Raw genomic sequence first — 8,490 nt, 5'->3', positions numbered from 1 at the left:
AAAATCAGAAAGTCTGTGGAAAAGGAATTAAATGGACCGGGTATCTGATCATCTCCTTTGTATCCAGCAGAGATGAAGCTGATCCCAAATGGTTTTGGAGAGCATGGATATATTCTTATGCTTCTGGAGATTAGAAAATCATTCATTATGGGAGGTGAAGTAAATTGGCTACTGTAATATGAGTCACCTTTGTGGAAAGGACACTGAAGGGAACTGGAGCTCCAAATACAGCAGCCTTCCCAACAGCAGCAGATGTCCTGTGTCAGCTCAAGGTGGTATCAGTGTCAATTGCACTTCCTTATTCCAACAATGTGACTTTCAAAGATAACTGAACAAAATGAGATATCTAAATCATGTTTTACTCATGCCTACATAACTGTGCATTACTTGGTACTTAAGACAATCTCTTCTTGGTAGATAGAGGTTTTTGGTTCCTTAGTCTCCATTTTGAGTGCATAGACACACAAATACAGTCACAAAATTTTGCTTTTGACTAAACTATGTCAGCTATGTCTTGAATCTCCCAGTGCTGACATACATGAGTAAAAAAGCTTTAACAATTCTGGTCATTTGAGTGTTAAATTTCCATTGCTACTGGAAAAATCCCAGGTCACCTCCCCTCGGTGAAAGCAGGAGTTTGTTATAGCAATTATGGAAAAAATAACAACATCCAGACATGAAAACTTGGACCACTTATTTCACCTGGGATCTCTTTCACCACATATTTGCTTTCTCATTTCTTTCTCTCTCCTCTTTAATTTTTGGAAGGCTGTGGATTCTCTTAACTTTTCAGCTTAATTGTATCCTATAAATATGAGCAAAATCCAAGAGTCTTCACTGAACAGAGGAACCTTGCCATTGATTTCAAGGCAGCTGGGTTCCATATATCAGGAACATGTGTGGCTTCACATACAAGCCTGCCTTTAACATGAAGATAAGAAAGCAAAACCAGCAATGGAAATATCAGTCCTTACCATGTATTTCTCTGAAGAAATCTGTTATCCCTCTCTTTTTTGTTATTTTTGGAGTTTGTGAATTGCTAGGGAGTTTTTATTACTAACATAACTCTCTAAGGTGAGGTGACACTGAGGTGACAGTCTTCCAGGTCTTCCTGGGCCTCCTGACACTTCCAGTGACCCAGCCCACTCATTGGACAGAAATCTTGGCAGCACTGAACTGCTTTATTCCATGTATTTACACAGAAGCTGCCTGGGCTAGAAAGTCTCTTATCATAAAATACACACAGACGTACCAAACTCACTGGTAAGAGCTAGCTGCACTGTATTTGTACTTGTGCTTTTAGCACTAATGTGTCCCATGAGCAGCCCACAATGATCTTTTGGAGAAAGGCACTGAGGTTTTTTCTGTGAATGCTTAAAAAAAAGAATATGCATGGCCCCTGTATATTGTAAGGGAAACTCATCCAAAAATAAACCTTGAAATGCTATCTAATTTATAGACTATCAGATGTGTCATTGCAGATGTGAGCCTCTACAGGGGTATAATCCAAGAACAGCAGCAATATATTAATAAAACATGCTTTGACCACATTTTTTCTGGCAGATAGTACTTTTGCACTGTAGCCCAAAATAAATAATGAAATCCAGATTTCACTAGTTGCTGGAATGTCCTTTGTCAATAACTGTGAAAAATGTCTCTTACCCTGCAGTGCAAAATTGAGCTGGAATTTATGTGCATAATTTCTTCCACCCTTTAAAAGTATTTTATCTTGAATGAGAATACTGACACTAATTGTGCCTGGCAGAGACCACTCCCTACCTCTGCTGTATATCTTAATCCCTTCTGCACCAATTTTATTTATGTGAATTTATTGCCTGTGAAGTAACTACATCAACAACATCAAAAAACCCAGATTTTTTATTATTGTTTGATTATAAAGTAGTACTAGTATTATCAATCAGCAAAGATACATATGTACATCTCCTCAACGTGAGACATTCTATCTGAGATGAGCCTTTTGTATTCTTTGTTTTTTCCGGTAAGGAGGCTGTTAGGATTCAGCTGTATTGTTAGGTTTTGGTCTGGTGGGAGTCTATCCACATGACACCAGGGTTCATTTCCAACCTGAGCTGAGATTATGTCAAAGACTTAAAAAACACAGACAAGAGAACTCCTAATTCCCAACCTTTGGGCCAATATAATGACTTCTCACACGATTTTTCACCCTCTTCTTGTTATCAGCGGAAAGCACCAGAGTAGTCAGCATTGTTCTATTGGCAGCTGCTGACCACTTACCATCATCTCATGAATTATGGTTTAAGAACCAGCTACCTACATTGTTCTGTGCATACTTCTACTTCCAGAAGTAGCACAGGGAAGTCACAAGATTCATGTCTGTGGAATGATGACACTAACCAGGTTAGCCATTTTCTCCCTCTGCCAGGGGAGTAGGTTCTGACCCTACATAGCCACAGAAGGGAAAACAACTCTATAGGGAAATAGGAATATCTGTATTCACCAGCCAAAGAGAGTATTCAGGAGGCTGGCATGGGCCTTCCTGAAGCAAATGAAACCCCTGAAAGGAGAACATGGATCTTTTTCTCCCTCTAAATAAGATAGCTTCTGACTTGATTTTCTAAATACTCAAGTTTAAGCCGATACTTGTCCCCCTCTTCTCTGTCTCCCAGTGGACATTGGATAGTAGACACTGCTGCTGAAAACTACTTCAAGAAAATAACTAAAGAGCCCTGAGTTTCCACCTATTTGTACTCCTTTTCCCAATTTTTTGATTCCACCTACAGACACCTGGCCTGTGGAGCACCTGGAAGAGCACCCCCTGCAATGGGTGCCCCCCTCTGCCATCCATCAAGGAAATATTCCAAAAATGTCTGGCAGAGAAGATCTGGTTCAGGCCAGATGAGACAAGGGAGTGCCAAAGATTGCTACTGAGTGAGACACAGGAGTGCCTATTTCTATGAAGGAAAGAAAGAAAGAAGAGTGGCTTCTCTGAAGATTAAGCTCTGTGATGTACCTGTACTTGTAAATAAAGACAAGGGCCATGAGTGCTTGCAAGTGAGCATAAACAGCCTGAAATGAAGAGTAGTACATTGTCCACACATGATATTTCCTGCTGTCATTTTCTGGCTTGAACTGTATTGTCTGACCTCAAGTAATGGGACATAAATGTTAAATTCTCATTCTACCTCAGTCTTTTGCCTTTCTTTGCCTTCCCTCCACTGAGCCATGCAAGCAGCAAAGTGAGGTGGTACTTCAGCATATGCTTAATTGCTTTTCTGACTTAAAACCATCACAGAATTTGAATCTTCTCCATTGACTACCAATGAATGTTAGTCAAGAATGTGTGCAACCATGTAACTAGTAATTTTTTATACTCATCCCCAAGGCATTCTGACATGTAGTCCCTGAGAGTAATCACTGTGTGCAGCCCTGTTTTGGAAGACTCTTCTACAGATGAACTGTGGCACAGTCTGTTTTTAAACATAATACTACTCCATTTCTACCCCTTCAATTTCATAATCAAAACAAGTCTTTAAAAAAACCAAACAAACAAACCAACATTTTTAAAATTTAAATTAAAGGGTGCAAGAAAAAATTTGTAAGGCAGGATATTTTAGGGTAGGTAATGGGTAGGGTAGGTCCCACAAATACATAAGGAACAATCCCTCCTGAATCAGTGGGCTCTGTTTTCTGGCAGAATCTTGTTGAAGTTCCTCTACCAGTGGAGAGGAGAGCTGAGTCTTCCCTGGTGAGTGAATGAGCTGATTATATTGCAGGACAACTTCTACTTGATCTTATTCCAAGTGTGCAAAGCCATAAGTGATTGTATTTGGAAAACAGCTGTCAAAGAGACCAGGCCTGGGAGTTCTGCATTAAGAAACTATGTATTTGTGCAGAGAGAAGTTGCACAAGCACCAGCTTCTATCCTGCTTGAATCTGCTTTGTACCACAAAGTGGGGCTGTGAGAGCCATGAGACAATTTCCCCTCTTGTTCAGAAAGGCTCAACATCAGCTGGCAGCCCCCAGACAAAGGGAGAAAGGAAGGACAAATGAAGGACACCAGAGAAAGGACGTGGCATGGATCGGTGTTCAGACCTGTGCCAGCATAAAGCCCTCTGCTACAGAGGTGTGAAATTGAAATGGGAATCCAAGCCCTTGCAGCTGGTGACTTCACTGCAGTGGCCAAATTAATTTAGCTGTGCAGGCATGTGATTTGGGAGCTGTAACTAACAGCACTTCATGGGACAGTCTTCAACATCAGCATTATGAGATGCCTTAGCACAGCTTCCCAGCGGGTTTCTATCACTGTAACAGAGGGATGCTGGCCTCACCCACTAACAATTTCAGTTAATTTAAGCCTATTTTCCTTATCATCTCAAGAACAATTCCTGTGACTGTCTGTCTGTAACTATTCTGAGGCTGCTCCTGTGGTTTTCTGGAGGCTGCACCTCAGCAGATGTTTCATGGAGAGGCCACCTGCAGATGTTGCAGTGGCTTTACCACCCTCAGCCTGTGGCTGGGTAACACCAGTTGCAAGGCCGGCAGATGGCAACCTTTGTACTCATTTGCCCTCTGTACAACACTTTCATCTTAGTGACAGTTGCATCAGTCAGTTTGGTGCAGAACTTGTGTTAGTCCTGTCCAGAAGATATTTTGTCCTCTCTGTCTGATGTTTCTGTCCCAGATGTCAACCAGATGTAGAACAAGAAATGGGTCTGTGTGAGAGCCTTCCTCTCACCAGGAGGCCCTGTAAACTGCACAAGCAGAGGTGCTAAGGTCAAGGTCAGCTTGAGCATAGGCCACTAATAACATCCAGGCATCAGAACTTCCCTGAATCTCAACTATAGGCTGAACTTTTGGGGCTGCAATCCTATCAGTACCTAGGAAGCTTAGCCTTGTTCAAAACATTTAATGTTATGGTTTGTAATATTTATTTTTAAAGCTTGAGTGTCATATTGCATCACTTGTTTCTAGGCAACATTCTTGAGGACTCCACAGAAAAAATGTATATTTAAAAAGTGAAGATTCAAATGAGTCCAGCCAACCCATTTATCAAAAGCTGCTTTCTATTTTAGGAGCTTGATCAACTAACCAGGCACTGCTCTTTTTATCATGGGTCACTGCATTTGCAAGCCTCCCTGTACTGACTCCCTTTCCTGCTCACATACAGGGGGCTGAAGTGCAGTTCCCCTGTTTACACTGCTAGTTGTTATTTCTCCAGCTGCTGGCTGGGTTATGACCCCAGTCCCATTACTAATAATAGCCTCTTTTTCCCCTCAGGAAAGTGAGGACCCAGCAGGGTTCAAGAAACCTGGCCCTTCTTAGAGCATCAACAATGTCTGGCTTCACAGGATTCAGGCTCTGGTGCTCTCCACTCTAATAATCCCCTACTGGCATCAGCAGGGGAGCCTACACCTGCTTATCTGGCTCCCAGCTTCCCAGCACTGTGCAGAGCAGACAATGCCAGTTTTCCCAAGCTCTCACCTCCTTTCACCTTCCTTGGGAGTTGTTTCTCCCACACTCTCTGCAGGATTGCCTTGGAGTCTACTTAAAGAAAAGTTCTTAGTTGGTCCTCTGGCTGTCTCCTTCTTGCTGCTATCTTATTTCTCCTCGTTTTGAAGGACTGAGAAGGAATACTAGTTCATGGAGTAGTCAAGATTCCCATTAATTATTTAGCAGCTGAAATAGTGTATTTGTATGCACACCTCTTGACACATTTGATATATTTACATCTGATGCCTAAAGCAGAGTATGAAAACACTCGCAGGGCTGTCATCCTTAAACAGATACATAATTTCCCTTTGTGGACCTAGCATCAACTTTCAGCTCCTTATTGAAAGCACTCTAAGTGTACCTTGCATTCCACTTTTCTCAAACTGCTCAATTCAGTTCAGTGAGCTACAAAACTCATTTCCGTAAATCTCCAGTGAGCTGCACTTTTCAGGGGTGTGTGTCATTTTGATCTCAGATTTCCCACATAGAGGTGTCCAGGGGGAGTTTGCTTCATCCTTTTGTGATTACTTCCAGTCCAGCCAAGAAGGTCTCCTAAAGCCTTGATTTGAAGACTAAGCCAGAGAAAATAGCTACATTCTTGACCAAATTATCCCAGGGTTAAGTAAGATAATTAGTAAAAATTTCAAGTAATTGCAATTATTTGAGGTCTGCATTTAGGAAGATTTAATTCCTAATCATTGGTTATCCTTCTGCTTTCCTCTGCTGGATTAAAAGGCAATTCACTTGCAGATGTCAGTATTCTGTGTATGCATGAGAAAATAATTAACAATGTGTGGCTGTGCCATACACATAGTTAATTCCCCATCTCCCTTTCAGTAGGATCATATCCAGCTATCACATCCTTTGCAATCTTTTTGAAAAGCCTGGTGTGTACAGCATAAATCACATTATTGACACTATATGACTTTCCAACTTTCATTGGGCAGCTGGCAGGCTTTCTCCTTGCTGCAATACCACACCAAAAGCCTATTTCCAGGGGCTATATACAGTACAGTGACCTTTAAGTCTCTTACTGAATAGCTCTCTTCAAGTATATTGTTCTGAATCTTATGAATGTTTTACATCTTTATTTTTTTTCTTCTTGCTGTAAAACCTTACACTGGCCCTTCAAAATATGTGTTCACTTTACTAGGAGTCCCCTGTTCGCATGTATAAATTATTTACTTTCTAAGCAATTAAAATATCTCCAGCGGTCATTTCAAGTTTATTCCCTACCTTGGACAAAGGTACTATCAAACATCAGCCTTGAGAATAATCCCCATGGCTGCATGTTTTCTTGTGTGCTAGATCCTCCCTACACCTGACTTACCACCCATCATCTTCACTGATCTGCCTCCCTTTGACTCACTTAAAGCAGATTTTGTAGCATGCTACTTGTTCAATCAGGTTGGGAAAGCAAAAGAAAGTCCTCACAGAAATTCTTCAGCACATCTATGATTGGACAGGATAGACAGCAAAGCTGATGTGGAAATATGTTCATTTTCTCTGCAGTCATGTACTGAGCGTATTTTCCTTGGCATCATTAGACTTGTGCAGATGAGTGATGTTTTGCCTCTGTGTGGTTTCAAATTATTACCAAACCAAGAAAATTGAGGAAGTTTAAATTTTTTAATTGATTTACCCCAAATCAAATGCTTGGCTTCTGCACTGTAGTGTCACTTCTTTTTAATCTTTGTAATGAAACTAGATGAAACACTGAAATGAAAACCTCATTTTTATTTACAGTGTGTTTAAAATGTCATCATGAAACAAGGTAATTTTTAATGACATTTTTCCCTTGTCATGATAAATAAACCAGCAGGCTTGACACCAATTTAAGTGGAAAATGTTAACCACCTCTATTCCACAGAACTCCAGTTTTGTGATTCTTGTGAGAGTACAGTCACCTTACCTCCCAGTGAATGTAGGATGTGATGTTTTGGGAAAGGCTGAGAATTTTTGCCCTCGTGTAAATATGAGCACAGACATTCAGCATTCTCCCCTACCTCCAGGGCAAATCATTTGCCACAAAACACAAACTGAATGCATATTAGCAAAACCACTACTAACGTTTATCAGTGCATTTGAAAATTTAAAAAAAAAAAAAGATGGAAAGAAAGGAAAGGTTTTGTTCTTTGAAACATTAATTTAAAGGAAAGTAGAAGGTGCACCTTCACCTCCAGACAATATAACTGAGATCAAATCCAGTGTGTTATCACAGACATGTAACAGCATCCCTATCAATAAAGCAAAATCTTGGAAAACAAAGTAGTATTAAGGTGTTGGATATTTTTAGGTGTTACCCATCAACTACAATTAACTGGTGTTTTACACTGAGGGTGCTCAGCACACTGAAGCCAGTGTGAATCAGCTAAAGACCAGGTGTTGCCAGCAAAACTGTGCCAGTTTACGTCAGCTCAATAGAATGGTGTCATTTAGACCATGAAGGGAGAGCAAAGGACATGACCCTGCCTTTACCCTTGTCTCTATAGGTATTTTTGTATATTTTCTCTTCTTTTTTTTTCCACTGCTTGTGCATATTCATAGGAAATAGATATGACTCTAATTTTAGCACAATAGTAAACAACCCGGTCTCTTTAAAAACTATAAATTAACAAACAGTCATGCCCATGTGATGTTTGAGGAAAGAATATACTGACATACATGAGGACCTGAAAGAGAAACTGGTTGGAAAGTGGAGAAAAATTGGATTTCACTGAGAAACTCCCAGAAAGCCATAAAAACAAGGAAAGGGGAAAGACAAGGCAGAAATAATGAGATTTAACATAATAATTCTTAAACACCAGAGCTGTTATTGAGACTGATGGAGAAACATACTTTCTTATCCAGACAGTGTCCATTTGGTGGGAGGAAAGAAAAAGCTGAGGTCGGCGAACACGGGAGAGCTGGGATGCGTGAAGGAAAGAGTTAAGGCTGGAGTCACCCTCTCTGAAGTGCTCTGTGATGCTGTGCAGTGTTTCAGCCCCCAGAGCCTTCCTCCTCCTCCCTCCCTCGCTG

Source organism: Ammospiza nelsoni, chromosome 2 (genome assembly GCF_027579445.1).
Source record: "Ammospiza nelsoni isolate bAmmNel1 chromosome 2, bAmmNel1.pri, whole genome shotgun sequence".
NCBI lineage: Eukaryota > Metazoa > Chordata > Aves > Passeriformes > Passerellidae > Ammospiza > Ammospiza nelsoni.
Note: the sequence above shows the minus strand (reverse complement) of the source record.